At 33.1% G+C, this 16,769-nt stretch overlaps 1 pseudogene; it reads right to left on the bottom strand.

Annotated features, from left to right (window-relative positions):
• Positions 1-7,155, bottom strand: part of LOC138335090 (Fanconi anemia group I protein-like) — a 35,900-nt pseudogene extending 28,745 nt beyond the window's left edge.
• Positions 7,156-16,769: the final 9,614 nt, after the last annotated feature.

Genomic DNA, 16,769 nt, shown 5'->3' with positions numbered 1-16,769 from the left:
ATTGGAATTCCCGATATCGGAAATTGGAATAAAAAGTAACTTGGCTTGCCATAATTGAAAGCATTTTGTGTACTAGCATATTTTCAATAGCTGCAGGAATACTAGACTTCCTGGGTTTTTTTTTTACATCTTTGATACAGTTATGAAAACATTGAAGAAAACAGCAAAATTTATATTTTAACATAAAAACTAGGTTATCATGTGTTATTTCACGAATAAACATAAAAGTCTAATAAAAAATTTCTGTGAAAATATTATCACTTGCCTCCAATTTTTCCCGCTTTCAAAACATTTTCAAATATTCTCGCTAACTCCTATTTTAAAATTCCAAAATCCAGAGAACAAGAAATAAAATTGGAATGACCTTGCCTTAAATATTTCTTCATATATAATAAAAATAATTTTAGTTTTACATACAAAAGGACACATTTGATACAAACCTTAAGAAATTTGATGAACTCCTTCCCGAGGTTGTGATCAAGTTTGGTAGCGAAGCTAACATGGAGTATGATGGTGCCTTCAATATGGCGGACAGTTTTCCTCATTGTCATCCTCCATCAGGTCTTCACTGTTCAACATAAAAAATATGTTAAGTATAATACATACGATAATTTGATCAATATTACAATGTTTATAATTGTTTATGTTGACATATCATCAGTCCTCGCTGAGACATGTGATATGAAGGCCCCTGTCCATCTTCGACATATTTTTCAACAATTATCTTCTAGCCAAATTAGGAAATCAAACAACTAATCCAGGTTAGGTTGTTGTAGGTATTTCTCATGGATCACACTTCATTTTATCCCAATGCATACATGCATGAAAACGTAGCTTTCAACAAAAGCATATGTATACGTGTACATGTGGGGCAATTCTCGCTTGTGGGACATCATGGTGGCCGAGTCGCCGACTGAGCGGGCTGAAGCGTAGGAAAATTATTTGATTGGTCGATTAAATCAGTTTGATTGACAGGACGGCTCTATTTATTGACCTCAAGTACTTGTAAAAATCTAGATGTGGCAAAAAATACAAAAAAAGTTTCACAATATATTTTTCTTTCAGTTTTTGGAAGATGAAAACCCTTTATTTTGGTACCCAATAAATGATTTAAGGTTGAAAATACACATATTTAAAATATCAACATTATTAATTGGTATGGTAATTGACAGGTCGGCTCTATGTATTGTCCTCAAGTACTTGTAAAAATCTAGATGTGGCAAAATTTACAAAAAAAGTTTCACAATATATTTTTCTTTCAGTTTTGGAAGATGAAAACCCTTTATTTTGGTACCCAATAAATGATTTAAGGTTGTAAATACACATATTAAATATCAACATTATTAATTGGTATGGTAATGAGAATATTTGCTTGCTGCTATAAATAACAAATAGTAAAATGGCTTTTGTGTAAAAGACCTGCAAACCATTTAAAATCATTTTGAGTTCAAAATCCAACCAATATTTTAATACCTAAACCTAAATTGATGCTCATCCTTCTTGCTGATCCAGTTTGCCGGTGAATTTTCTCCTTATATAACTGGGGTCGGTGAACGACCAACCCCACCGATGTTTTTTTCCTAATTATAATGAAAAAATTCCCAAAGCAAATCGCTAAAATACAAAATAAAACACACAAATCTCTCCCCTTGTTGTTTAATCTAAAAACAAACTACTCTGAAGCTGTTGTGATGGTCGTCACCTTTTGATAAAACGAAACAGTTTACTGTTTAACAATATCTTTTCACCTGTAATACAATGTTCTGTAATGGGTAACTTTTTCCAAAGAATGCTCTTTTTGCGATTAAAAATTCCCAATTTGTTACAAAAAACTGTTTTCCCAAAATACCTTGAAAAATCACTGTTTGCATATTAAATTAAAAGTTCACCACATGGTATCAAATGGATCAGGGATGAAAAAAATATCCCATAAGATACTATATTTACAGTGTAGTTTCCTCAAAATGCCCCAAGCCAACTTGAAATCTATTTAATAGTTCTGATAATACAAGATAGATGTGCTAAAATCCAACTAAAAACTCCTTAAAGATTTCCTGTTGAAACACAAACCTGAGTTCATTGGTAGATTTTCCCTCGTAGGTGTTTGTCTTGTTCTATGAAGAAGTTTGTGATTCCTTCGATGACTATAGACGTTGATGACCCTGTAATTAAATGATTTACATATTTTAAGTCAAAACGTTTTATCATTAGGGTCCATTGTGCCCTTTTTATGGCTCTCTGTATAGTGACAGTGTGACTTGTTTAAACCGAATGTCACCAGAACTATCATGTTTGACTAGTACAGAAAGGTTTCCAAATTACACAGGTTTTACTTAACACAACAAAGTGATCAGGAAGTGCCATGAAAATTATGCTGGAATAGACAGGGGGTATGGATTAGACAAAAACAATTGTTTTACTATATATGTAAGATAACATTCGTAGTAAGGGACATTTTTCCATCATGAGAATATACCATCTCTATTCAAATCTTAACCACACCTGATACACTATAATCAGCTTGCTTTACCTTTACTTAGATCAACATGCTTTACCTTTACTTAGATCAGCATGCTTTACCTTTACTTAGATCAGCATACTTTACCTTTACTGAGATCAGCATACTTAACCTTTATTTAGATCAGGATACTTTATCTTTGTCAAGATCAGCATGCTTTACCATTACTTAGATCAGCATACTTTATCTTTGTCAAGATCAGCATACTTTACCTTTACTGAGATCAGCATGCTTTACCTTTACTTAGATCAGCATACTTTATCTTTACTGAGATCAGCATACTTTATTTTTGTCAAGATCAGCATACTTTACCTTTACTGAGATCAGCATGCTTTACCTTTACTTAGATCAGCATACTTTATCTTTACTGAGATCAGCATACTTTATCTTTGTCAAGATCAGCATACTTTATCTTTGTCAAGATCAGCATACTTTATCTTTACTGAGATCAGCATACTTTATCTTTACTGAGATCAGCATACTTTATCTTTACTTACTGAGATCAGCATACTTTATCTTTGTCAAGATCAGCATGCTTTACCTTTACTTAGATCAGCATACTTTACCTTTACTGAGATCAGCATACTTTATCTTTACTGAGATCAGCATACTTTACCTTTGCTGAGATCAGCATACTTTACCTTTGCTGAGATCAGCATACTTTCACCTTTGCTGAGATCAGCATACTTAAATTACCTTTGCTGAGATCAACATACTTTATCTTTGCTGAGATCAGCATACTTTTACCTTTGCTGATAAGAGTAGAAGTTGATAGACCAATGCTGGCAGATCAGCATGCTCTAACTCCTTCATCATCCTCAACATTCTTCTCCAGGACAAAATTTAGTTCGTCTAGTGTCATGGTGACATCTTTAAACATCCCCGCAAGGTAAATAATGCTCTGGGTGTTCCATCTAAACAAAAAAAAATCTCTTTAATTTGAATAATTATATTCCATCTCAAAAACCTGTCAATATGGGACAAAGAGTTTTCTGAAAGTTTTTCAATGTTATGAAATCTTTTCTATTCTAGAAAAACACAAAATCAACATACTATATGTAGGAGATTTTCCAGTGTATTATCAATTCTTGATAACCATTGAACCGATGAACATCATTTCAAATATTATATCCATGAACCGATGAACATCATTTCAAATATTATATCCATGAACATTTTGAAATAACTTTTTTTTTTATTGTCTTACAATGATGAAATATCAATAGAGCAATAAGAAATGGATGAAGAAGCCCCCTGACTTCACAAAAAATACCTGCAGGAACACAGACTGTTGAGGACATGGCCTTTGTACTCGGTTCCACTCATACTGTTATCACCATTTATCACAGTTTCTTCATTAGCCAGGGCCGACAGGATTTTAGGCAGAAGTTCCAGTCCTCTGTAAAACAAATTTCATCCAAAAGATAGATTTTCTTTATGTTACAGAATGTTGGTAACATTTCAACAAGCAGCACAGTTGATGTGTTCACATACAATATAGTAAAAGCTAGATCTTATATGATTAACTATGATATTTTAGGGGATCTACTATTCTTCTGCATTTCAAAAACAAATCCAAAATTTAATAAAGAAAGATTTGAATGTAGAATGAAAGCTTTTTTACTCTTGTGTGTGTTTCTGTGATATTCATATTTTCAATTGCCTAGATATAGACAAAAGTGTAATTTTTTTCCAAGTCTAATTGCATATTGCAAAAGTCACCCTGGTCCGTCATAAGTTGCATTACTTTTGAGGTAAGACAACTTACACCATTGAATTCCTTAAGTACCCCATTTATAACTTTAGAGAAATGCTCGTATTTCTCACAATAACCTACAGAAATTGAGTTTTTCTATTACTTACTTCCCACACTGAGCTTGACCATTCTTGACCAGGTCAATAAATAAGCTGGACAATTCAGTTAGAGCTGATCCAGGTAGGCTGTCAGCCTGATGATAAATGTACAATACAATATATATAATATACTTAGTTTACTGGTCATGAGTCAATGATTGCAAACCTTTTTTTTATCTTAAAGATTGACATTACCTAGCATAGCACCCTGTCTGTACTTCCCATGCATGTGTATTTATTATTCATATCCCGATTTAAAGAGAAAACAGATAAAAAAAATAAAAAAACAGAGATATTTTGTTTAAGATAAGAATACTCTCCTCCATCCCTTCATATAAAGCCACATATGATAGGATGGGGTTGACCAGCTATTCTATTTACAGAAAGTTAGTCTAGTTCAAAATGCAATCTATTACCCCACAAAACACCACAGAACAGATGATTGGTAATATTTTTGTACAGGTGTTTTAATTTCACACTGAGAAATTTTCATTTTTGATACTTTTTCTTGGGTATAGATTTTTCGTGCATTCAATGTCAATTCCTAACAGTTATATTCTACACAGCTGGTTACCTTTCTTGTCCATTGTATTCACAAATGTTTAAGTTCGCAGAAATTACCTAGACTGCGAATAAAGTGAAATTTAATTGCTCTCAAATAAAAAACAACCATACAGAATACACTTTTAATTACTGCCCATATTATTTTGAGGGTACAATTGTCCATATAAAATGATCGACTCTTTAATATTTATACAATATTTAACAATACCTCCAACATCAGAAGTCCTACAACATTAGAGGCATCTTTGTTGCTCATCTCATTCTGCTCCAGAAGATTAATACAGTGTGTGTACACTGACACAGATTTCTTCACATTTCTTGGTTCTATGGCAGAAATACCTGGAGGGAAAAATTAAAAAAACATTTTCACAAATTTCTTTTCATCACAATTATCCTTAATGACCTTCCAATTTTGTGAAGTTGCAGATGATTGTTATGATTACAAAGAATTTAGTTAATTTCTTTTAATCATTGATCTATTGTTATTTTTTTAGGCAAATGAGGCACTGTGAGTGTCTATTAATACTAATTGATCGTGAATACTAAAATGAAGTTGGAGAACCGGAGAAAAACCGTTGACACATAATCACTACATGGCTACTGCCTCACGTAGAATTCAAAACTCAAAATTAATAGGTAGAAGGCTACTAGTTATATGTCAAAGCATCGGTACCTTAGCCACTCAACCACACACGTTCAAAACCCACGAGACTATTTCCAGATCTACAGACTCGTGTAAGACAATGGTTTTTCTAGGTATATATTTATAATCAGGTACTCTTTATCTTTCATCGCTTTTGTTAAACCTGTTGAAAGATTTGCTCACCTTGTAGAATAGCTTGAAGTAACGGCAATACTTCTCCTTTGCCCCGAAGAGCTCTGTTCTCAATCATCTGAGTAAGCTGTGAAAAAAGGATAAACATACCTGATAGTTGGTTGGTTGGTTGTTTATAGGTTTACTGTCTATTACTGTAAAATGGTCATAAAAGAATTTCCTCCTCTGTATGCAATATGTCACAATGTGGTGCGTGTATGAATGCCTGTATGCTTCGTTAGGCTATGGTACATTTATGTTTTTTTCTCGACCTTTCCAAAAGTGGGACATAATAGACTCTTCTATAATATATTTCAATGAAACATATATGTATGCCACCATGCATATAAACATAGGAAAGCACATATTCTCCACTCAATCACAATATATAACGAAGGAACCAGGTAATAAGTTAAATATTATGAATTTTATTGATTTATGACCATTTCAATACTTACATAATTATCATTAATTTGATATTGTAAGCAGATTATGTATAGTTATTGACTCAATAAGCGGCCATATCCCCATAACCGCCCCTACCCCTATTTACGCCTTAATTTCAGTTTGAATGATATGGAGATTAAATATGAAAATAAAAAAAAATAAGTTTGTTTGTTTATTTCTTTTCTGTTGTTCATTTTCTTTTATCATACCCACCTCCTGACTTGGGATCTCTTGTACAGATTTGCCAAGTTCGTTGACAAGACCATCTTCATACAGCTTGATTATTTTTTTCTCCATTTTCAAGCTGATAATAAAAGGGCAAAAGTTGATGGCAATATTGTAGAAGATCTTGTTAAGGTTTCTGACTATTATATTTATATTAAAATAAAAATTTACTGTAAATAAATACTTACATTTTTATTTTCGGTCTAGATGACACACAGGTTATCGTTGATTCTCTAGAATTGATTCGTAACTTTCAGTAATAACTCTTATACAAGAATTCAACAAAGGTTTTGAATCACAATTTTCGAAAGATTTTTAATGCTTCTTTTCTGATCACTTTCAACGTTTCTCCAAATAATTTTCAAAAATTCAGGAAAAAACATTTGGAAAAAAATCCCCCCACAACAATGAGTGAAAAATCAATTTCATCAAATCTTATGAATGAGTATGTGTATAGAGTGGTATGTGTTTCCCAAACAGGACGAAGATGGATTATTTCTCATTCAGCAGCTGAAGCAAGAAATAAACTTCACTGAACTTGGCTAAAGTCTAGGGCTAAACTGAAATCGTTCAACATGCGGGCCGATAGAAGAAAGAAATATCTAATCAATATCAGGCCTAAAAAACAAACTTTTCTCAAAATGACTAAATTCATTACACACGTCTGTTACTTTTACATCAAAAAACAGATAAACGTAAACTTTCTCTTCATTCTCACCTGTCAAAAATGGCGCGTTATAATTTTCATTTCCGGTAAATCCCGCACTGACCAATCGCAAATGGCGTTTTACAAACTAAAATACATGAAATGGTAAAAGTAGCCCCCAGTCTGAGCTAGGGCCAAAGTCGAATCTTGATATTTATTTATTTTATTTATTTTCGTAATAAAATAATATTTTTATCTGATATTTAGATACTATTATATCATTATCAGGGATTAAATTTAGAAATCTCTGATAATATACTATCTAATTGTTTATGATTTTATCTTCCACTTTAAACTTCAAAAATGCTGTTCAAATGTACTTAGTCCCGCTTACACCCGCCTACATTATTAGACTTTTAAAGGTTGTTTTGCCTATTAGGCCTAGGGAAAAAATATTAAAAAAAATACTAATTATATACGCAGGTGTTCAGCGGACTAAAATCTACCTATCATAAATCTCTTTTTTTTTTCGCTCTTTCGCAAACTCCCGCTTTTATTTCACCATCCTATCATGATATAACCTTCAACACTAGATATCATGATGTCATTACGGCGGCACTGAAGTACTATCTAAACCGTTTTTATAATTATGGTCTACTTGACAAAAATTATAAAAACCACAGAAAGTATAATTAAACACATTTGAAAATTTATCACCTTAATGAAAGCATAGTCGGGATAATTAAGTATGCACATGATATATAGGTTATCATATGTTATTAAAATGTGACTCAGTACAGAGCATACTAAATAATTTTTGTAAAATAGACGAGATGACATAGGAAAAATTAAGATATTTGCACGTATATAATAATAGAAAATTCGGGGGTTAAAAGATGGCTTGCCAACAAACAGATTGTCGAATTTTCAATGCAGTCCGCCCTTATATCAAGACACACGTAAAAAACCAACACGGTCACATGATTATCGGTAGAAACAAAAAGACACGGGAATTAATAGGGGGTTCATAATAGGATAATAAAGCATAAATAAATTCTTAGGGAATTGGAGACCGAAGATTTTGTCTAGTCCGCTAAAACCTGCCTATATATTTTTAGGCTTTTTGATTTTTTTGGGCCTAATATATTATTAGGAAAAAAAGCCCCCAATAATATAGGCAATTTTAGTCGGACTAGATTTTGTCATGCTCTTCAAAAGAACGGTCGAGATGTTTAAAAGGTTTCCGAGCGTTCTAAGTAACAAAAAGTCGATTCGCCCTGTGCAGTTTATAAAAGACAATTGGTGCTGCATGGAGGACGGCTCCTTGCATTACCCCCAGCAATTAGCTTCTGTCGTAGCAAAAAAGATATCACCTTGGCTTCTGACGGAAAAGCCAGTCAGCCTAGCTAATATCTTTTCCGTTACAACAGTAGCTACCCAAAACAATTTAATTAGAGATGATGCAACATTTCTATGTACTAAACACAATGTAAATAAATATGACTGTGACCTTCGACACGTGACTTCTTGGCTGACGACAGATGAGGAACTCCATTAAATAAGCATTTTTAAATACGTTATTTTTGCACAAATATTACTATTATATAATATATAAAGTATTGTATCGTATTATGGATTGATATGCAGTTTTTCTGATCATGATGTTTAATATAGTTTTTATTCAGGCAATCAGAGATTTAAATCTCTGAGGCAATAAAACAAGGCCGTAGGTAACTTATTGATCCTTAACTAAAATAAGAAATGTTATCTTTGTTATTCGAAAATCATTCGAACTGGAAGCGCCTTTCTTTAAACCAATTATCAATCAAACAGTGTTATTTCTAAACCATCTGGAACTTTTATTACATGTACTGTATATTGAAGTCATCCCCCAATATTCAATAGATTACTATGAGATAGTCCATGGGTGTAAGTGATCGGAACCCCTGAAGTATTGAGGATTTCTCTCTGTAGTTTTCAAAGGAAATCTTTGCAGGCCTGTGATTGGTTCAGATTTTTTCCTCAGAGCTGCCTTCAGTTTTTCTTTGAGATAGACTAGGGACTTAGAGATCTAAGTGACCGGAACCCCTGGAGTATCGAGTATGTCGATTTATTTTATTCCGCGGCTCGTGCTTGGGTCACGACTACAGTTTTCGTACTAACCAGTTGACACCAAAGCAGCAAACCAATCAAAACACTTCTCTCTTACGCGTTCTTGGAATTTTATTTGTTTACATCCGGCGGCGGATTGCTGACAGAAAGCTTTACTCGTCTGTCTTGTTATGTTTGATATATTTTTAACCGTGTTTATTTTTCTACGTATGATCTATCAAAATTTTTAAAGCTATACATATATATTTTCATATACAATAATTCAGATCTTCTAAGATGACATCAAAGAAACGAAAACTTCCCGAATCATTCCAGTTTGCGGAGTCAAATAAATTCTTACTGGGGATTGCAAAATTTACATTTTGAAAAGCAAGCATTGAAAAGATGAGGAAGCAGATATTTACTTCTCAAGCTTCAAAAAATATGGCGGCATTCAACATGACCAGTTAGAAAGTGAACATAAGTCATTTGATAGTCGATGACAAAATGGAAGCTGATAGGATGTGTAGAATTATGAAAATAGATAAACCCCCCAGAAAAACATTCAGATATAAAAACAGTTGGTTGAGTTCTTGCTTTAAATCTAAAGACATGGTCCCAACAAAAGGGTTTGAACTTGATTTATCAATCCTTGAAAAGAAAGATGTATTGGAGATAGTAATGCATAATATATCAAAAAGATAGTGATTCTTGCAATGATAATAAAAATACTAAGGAAAATGAAAGTAAGCCAGCTAAGGTTGGAGTCATGTTTCCGTGCTATAAAGAAACCTAAGGTTGAACACGAAGGACAATATGATGACCCCGACAGTGACTACAGGCAAGTGATAATGAGGTAGGAAGAGTCCGATTTCTGGAGTGGACAGTGACCCATACCTCAGGAACAAAAACACCACACATACTGTTCCCCTTTTTAAAAATTTTATACAGGTGAGTAAATGAATAAACTTATTAAGTTTACTGACTTTAAGTTTACTGATTCGATAATGGTTGAACAAATGATTATCTTGTGGTTATTTATGGACATAAAGTTAAGGACATGAGCATGGACACAAGTGGCTTGCACTTAAGTTCTGTTTGAAATAAACGTATTTGTTTGAGCATAGGATTTTGATTCTATAGTTAATATACAGACATTATGCACTTCTGCATATAAGGTATTCTGGTATAGGTGTTTGTATAGAATAATATTTTGAAGGCAAGGGCCTAAAAGGGCACAGCCAGATGTTTCAGTAACATTAAATTATGCAATGTTTAAAAAGTTCAATTTATGAAATAAACGGAGCCCAAAATTTTCTGTTTCTTTTTTATTCATATATTTCTCACTCCATCCTTGTCCAAAAAACCCCCCATTTGAGAAGGAAATCCACATAAGGGAAAGAATAAATTTTTTTATTTCCAGTAACAGATATATCCATTTTGGGTCAGCTGCATTATATTGGGAGGTGGTTTATCACTTGAACGCTTGCCAAATAAAGAGCAATTGCTCTGAGCTTCTGCTGGATGAATATTACTTTCCCTCGTGCATCATGAAAAGCGTCTTGAACCGTCTTGATTGTTATATTGAGCTGACTTCAAAGCATCACATTCACGCTCGTGATTCAGATTTTTTACAGTTTGTAAAAAAATGGTTAAAAATTTTTTTTATTTTTCATTCAACACCCATTATGTGCCTTAATGTTGATTTGATGATAGATACATATATTAAATTTTTTATATTTTAGACGTCAAGTTGGGTGTGTGCACAATCAACCAAAAACAGCCTGTCCAAACTTAAACAAACACATAACAGACAAAACTGTAGGTTTGATATTCCATTTGCTCTTCTAAAAAAAAGTAATTGATTGTAGTCCCTAGTCAGTCGTAGTTGTGTTATGGTTAATAGTAATTTTAGGACAAAATCTTAATTGAGATTGCCAAGATTATACCTATAATGTGTAATGTTGATATTTAAAAAATACTGTACCAAAATTTTAGAACATGTAGCATCATAGCATCTAATATATAATGTAATACCGGTACATATTTTATTGAGATCATATCAATAACTTCAATAGACATTCTAATGAAGTGTTTGGTTTTATATTCATTTGAATAAAAATCAGTGCTAAAGGCATTATTGGTATGTACAAAAAAAAAACAAATAAACAGCTGGTCTATGAAAATTTATACCTGAAATGTTCCAATAAAAACTTACGAACTGATTTCATATTTGTAATGGAACAGTGATGTAAATAGTTGTAATTAATTTATCATTTATTTATTTATTTCAATCCAATTGTGATTTTGAAAAAGAAATTAGTTTAAGGTGTTTTATGATAAAAGAAATTGTATGAAATGCTTCCATGACAAATGTTGTCTTACAGAGATTTTTTATTTGCGGGGATGTTTTATAAACCTAGCTAATATTGCAGTTTTCATTCAAGTCATTTTTCAGATTTGTCTCATTTTTCCTGATAGCGTTTCATTGAATTTCCTCTTTTTCTTAAAATGGCATGTTGAATATATTTTGTTGTAAATTTTGTTTAAAATATTTGTAGTGCTGCCATATATGTAAATAGGGTTGTGCAATGTTGTTTTTTTTCTTAATTAATATTTGCATTTTCAGTTTAGTTTTAAAGTAATATTGTTTTGGATTGGAATACTTTCTACCTCTGGTTGCCTCATTATTAATTTGTTTTCTACCGCATCAATTTCTAGAGCCACCGTGTGAATAGCAGTCATCGTCTACCCTGTTTATGTACATGTTGAGAACTGTTGTAAGAGATTGTGATATTTATTTTATGACATGGGAACATTCCTTTGGCATTCTTTGTAATCCGTCCTTTGTTTGTCAATATTTTCTACGTTTGTTTTTAGTCGTTTCTTTCAATATTACTTACCATATTTATCAGCAAATAAGCCCTCTTTTTTTATCTTACATTTTCTATGATAATAATACACAGGCCAAATTTCCAAACCTGAAACCTTGACCAGATATTGATCATAATTTAGTATCCGTATCTGTCTTATTTTTTCGTGACTTAGAAAAATAATAAAGAAAAAATTCCTATTATAAATCGTGCAGAGATAGGCGATAATTATTCGGAAATATTTGATAAAAAACTCAAATAAATGTTGAAGATAGCTAAGTGGGGTCCACTTTTTTAACAAGCCAAAGTTAGACGACATTGTTAAGTTGTTGCGGAGAACACCATATGACTATACCGTAATTAAATGACGTCTTTCCGAACTATCCTAAGAATGGTTCACAAACTTTCGACTTTGGTTCAACAATGATAGTTACTTCAATATTGTGACCAGTTTAAAATGAAGGCATGTTTACAAGCATCAAACTTCAACAAATGTGGTACCAAAGTTACTAAGAAAAGATTATAAATATTTTTGATAAAGTTTAATTTTAATTACATCTACAAATAGTAATAATACTGGGGTCAAATCTAACTTGACTTTGTGCAGCTAGTTACGTATATTGTGACTTAAAGGTGTCTGTAATGGAACCAATAGTATAGTCCTTCATTTCTTGGTCTGAAACCATTATAGGGCTGTTGTCAGGTCAGTGATTTAACCTTCACCAAATGACCCTAGCTTTCAGCAATATGTTAAATAAATCAAACCAGACTAGGGAGGGGGACTTAATTATTTGAGGATAAATGTGATACAAAATGTACTTCGAAAGAAAAGAAAATTTGAAATTAATTGAATCTGTTTTTGTAATTTTAGTTACATGTATATGTTGTTCGTCATGTGTTATGGCTTTATATATATAAGTTAGTAAGGTTTTTCTGACAAATGTTGGTACTGAGTATGCATAGCAATAGTTCTTTGTTAGAAAATTAATTTCAAGGTTTAATTTCATTAATTTTATTTCTTGCATTATCTAGTTAAGTGGTCAAACTAATGAAAGAGTTTAATATTCAAAATTTATCAACTTTGTATACACTTATTTTTTTATATTTTCTGATCTAATTTGATTATATTTTCTAATGGTAATTTGATTCTCTTTTTCAGTATTAAAATTCATTCCGATTTTTTAGGTCATCTGACCCGAAGGGTCAGGATGACCTATTGTCATCATGCACCGTCCGTCGTCGTGCGCCGTGCGCCGTGCGCCGTGCGTAAACTTTTTATTCAAACAACTTCTTCTCAATAACCGGAAGGCCCAGGGTACTCATATTTGGCCTGTAGGTTGCTGGGATGGAGGGCTACCAAGTTTGTTCAAATGAATGACCTTGACCTTCATTCAAGGTCACAGGGGTCAAAAAGGCTAAAATCTTTAAACAACTTCTTCTTCAAGAACCAGAAGGCCCAGGGTACTGATATTTGCCCTGTAGGATGCTGGGATGAAGGGCTACCAAGTTTGTTCAAATAAATGACCTTGACCTTCATTCAAGGTCACAGGGGTCAAATAGGCTAAAATCCTTTAAATAACTTCTTGTGAATAATTAAGAGGCCTAGAGACCTGATATTAGGCCTGTGGCATGCTGGGATGAAGGGCTACCAAGTTTGTTCAAATAAATGACCTTGACCTTCATTCAAGGTCACGAGGGTCAAAAAGGGTAAACTCTTTAAACAACTTCTTCTCAAGAACCAGAAGGCCCAGGGTACTGATATTTGGCCTGTAGGATGCTGGGATGAAGGGCTGCCAAGTTTGTTCAAATAAATGACCTTGACCTTCATTCAAGGTCACAGGGGTCAAAAAGGCTAAAATCTTTAAACAACTTCTTCTCAAGAACCAGAAGGCCCAGGGTACTGATATTTGGCCTGTAGGATGCTGGGATGAAGGGCTACCAAGTTTGTTCAAATAAATGACCTTGACCTTCATTCAAGGTCACAGGGGTCAAATAGGCTAAAATCCTTTAAACAACTTCTTGTGAATAACTAAGAGGCCTAGAGACCTGATATTAGGCCTGTGGCATGCTGGGATGAAGGGCTACCAAGTTTGTTCAAATAAATGACCTTGACCTTCATTCAAGGTCACGAGGGTCAAAAAGGGTAAAATCTTTAAAACAACTTCTTCTCAAGAACCAGAAGGCCCAGGGTACTGATATTTGGCCTGTAGGATGCTGGGATGAAGAGCTACCAAGTTTGTTCAAATAAATGACCTTGACCTTCATTCAAGGTCACGGGGGTCAAAAAGGCTAAAAATATTTAAATGACTTCTTCTCAAGAACCAGAAGGCCCAGGGTACTGATATTGGCCTGTAGGATGCTGCGATGAAGGGCTACCTACTTTGTTCAAATAAATGACCTTGACCTTCATTCAAGGTCACAGGGGTCAAATAGGCTAAAAATCATTTAAACAAATTCTTGTGAATAACGAAGAGGCCTAGAGACCTGATATTAGGCCTGTGGCATGCTGGGATAAAGGTCTACCAAGTTTGTTCAAATGAATGACCTTGATCTTCATTCAAGGTCACAGGGGTCAAATAGGCTAAAATCTTTAAATGAATTCTTCTTAAGAACCAGAAGGCCCAGGGTACTGATAATGGGCATGTAGCATGCTGGGATGAAGGGCTACCAAGTTTGTTCAAATAAATGACCTTGACCTTCATTCAAGGTCACAGGGGTCAAATAGGCTAAAATCTTTTAAATGACTTCTTCTCAAGAACTAGAAGGCCAAGGGTACTGATATTGGGCATGTAGCATGCTTGGATGAAGGGCTATCAAGTTTATTCAAATGAATGACCTTGATCTTCATTTAAGGTCACGGGCGGCAAATAGACTAAAATCTTTAAATGACGTCTTCTCAAGAACCAGAAGGCCCAGGGTACTGATATTGAGCATGTGGCATGCTGGTAGCATGCTGGGATGAAGGGCTACCAAGTTTGTTCAAATGAATTACCTTTGACCTTCAATCAAGGTCACAGAGGTCAAATAGGCTAAAATCTTTAAACGACTATGTTGTATTGTACTAATAGTCAGATGACCGTTAAGGCCCATGGGCCTCTTGTTTTGTATAACTGTCATCACCTTTGTACCCTTAGATTCCATAATTGAACTTTTTTCTCCAAAATATTTGATAAACCTTTTTACAAAAATTTGTAAATAATCCTCACCTCATTTTATAAATCATTTTGTTCTGCAACTAGAATATTAATGCATACATTCATATACATATATACTCTTCCTATTCTTGCAGTGACATTTTCCTCATAAATATCCAATACTTTGTATATAGCCAAAGGTGTTAGAACACTTTTAATTGGTACAAACAAATTATGTTATTGTATAAAAATTATCTACAAATGGGATGAATCAGAAAAGATCTGCTAATTGTCTTAAATAGGTGAATCTGATCCTGATTTCTTGATTGAAACTAATTAAGTTAAAAAAAACAACACATAAGTTACATAAGGAGAAAAACTGAAGTTTTGACTTGAAGTCTGAACATTTGTTTTGAGAAATCGGGACCAGTTCTGTAACCAGTACTTTGTTTGTTGAAATTAGAATTATTTCTATGTGCCATCTCTGTATGATATGAAGTGAGCAATGGAAAACAAATTATCTTTTGCATACATATACCATACTCAACATATTACTATTCCCCAGCTTTGCTTTGTAATTCAATGTTGATTCTAATGTATACTGGTTACATCGTTAGGAAAGTACCGGTAGTATTAAACAAGTTACCATTAAACTCATTCAACATTTTTTCAATGTTAAATGATAACAGTAACAGAAAGAATATCATCGTACTAACCTACTCTCGGAATAATACTAGATGTATGGTGTCTAAATTAGTTCTCCAATATACTTAAGAGTAATATTCTGGTGAGGTTTTGGTGCTTGTTTGTGATTTCATGTTGTAGTTGTTATATTTGCATGCTCTCTTGATTTTATTAGTCATGTATTCCATATCCTGTTTATACATAATAAGGTAGATTGTTAGTTGATTACAAAAGTTATGAATTCGTGGGTGATAGATTATTATTTGAAGCCAAAGTCCTGGAATTATAAATGTAATAAAACAAAGGAAATATTCTTTCTTAAAAGTTATAACACATAAAGATAACATAGAGGCTTTTCCTGTATAATTGTCATCTAAAGTATCGATTGATTTTGGGAGTAAAATTTGTTGCAACATTAAATCCATACTGAAAATTTGAAAAATAATGAGCTTGAAAATATTCCAAGCAGTTTCTGTTTTGGTGATGAAAATGGGAAAGAGTATAAAAACTTCACTAACAAATCCCAACATTTTGTAATGAATATGTGCTATTTATTTAATCAGGGTAACATTGAATTCTTCCCTTTTAGCCATGGTTTGTGATTATTGTCATGTGACACGTGTCTTGTCATCGACTCGGTATAGATGAACTATAATTTCTAGTTATAGTTATGTGGTGAATTGTTTGTCGTCACTGAATTGTTGAACCAGCTGTATCTGTGTATTGAGTTTGATGTTGATTCTGTTCTCATTAGCTGCTTAGTGTCAAAATAATGTGCTCTTCAACACAATAAATTAAGGTGGTTCAATGTAATTTAAAACCTAGATCTTTCAATACAATTAGTCTGTAAATTGTGGTAGGTGAAATGATACTAAAAAGTATTTAATTTCTAACACTATAAGTTAGAATTACATGAATA

Source organism: Argopecten irradians, chromosome 11 (genome assembly GCF_041381155.1).
Source record: "Argopecten irradians isolate NY chromosome 11, Ai_NY, whole genome shotgun sequence".
In the NCBI taxonomy this organism is placed as follows: domain Eukaryota; kingdom Metazoa; phylum Mollusca; class Bivalvia; order Pectinida; family Pectinidae; genus Argopecten; species Argopecten irradians.
The sequence above is the reverse complement of the archived record's forward strand: the minus strand, read 5'-3'. Positions and strand labels throughout refer to the sequence as shown.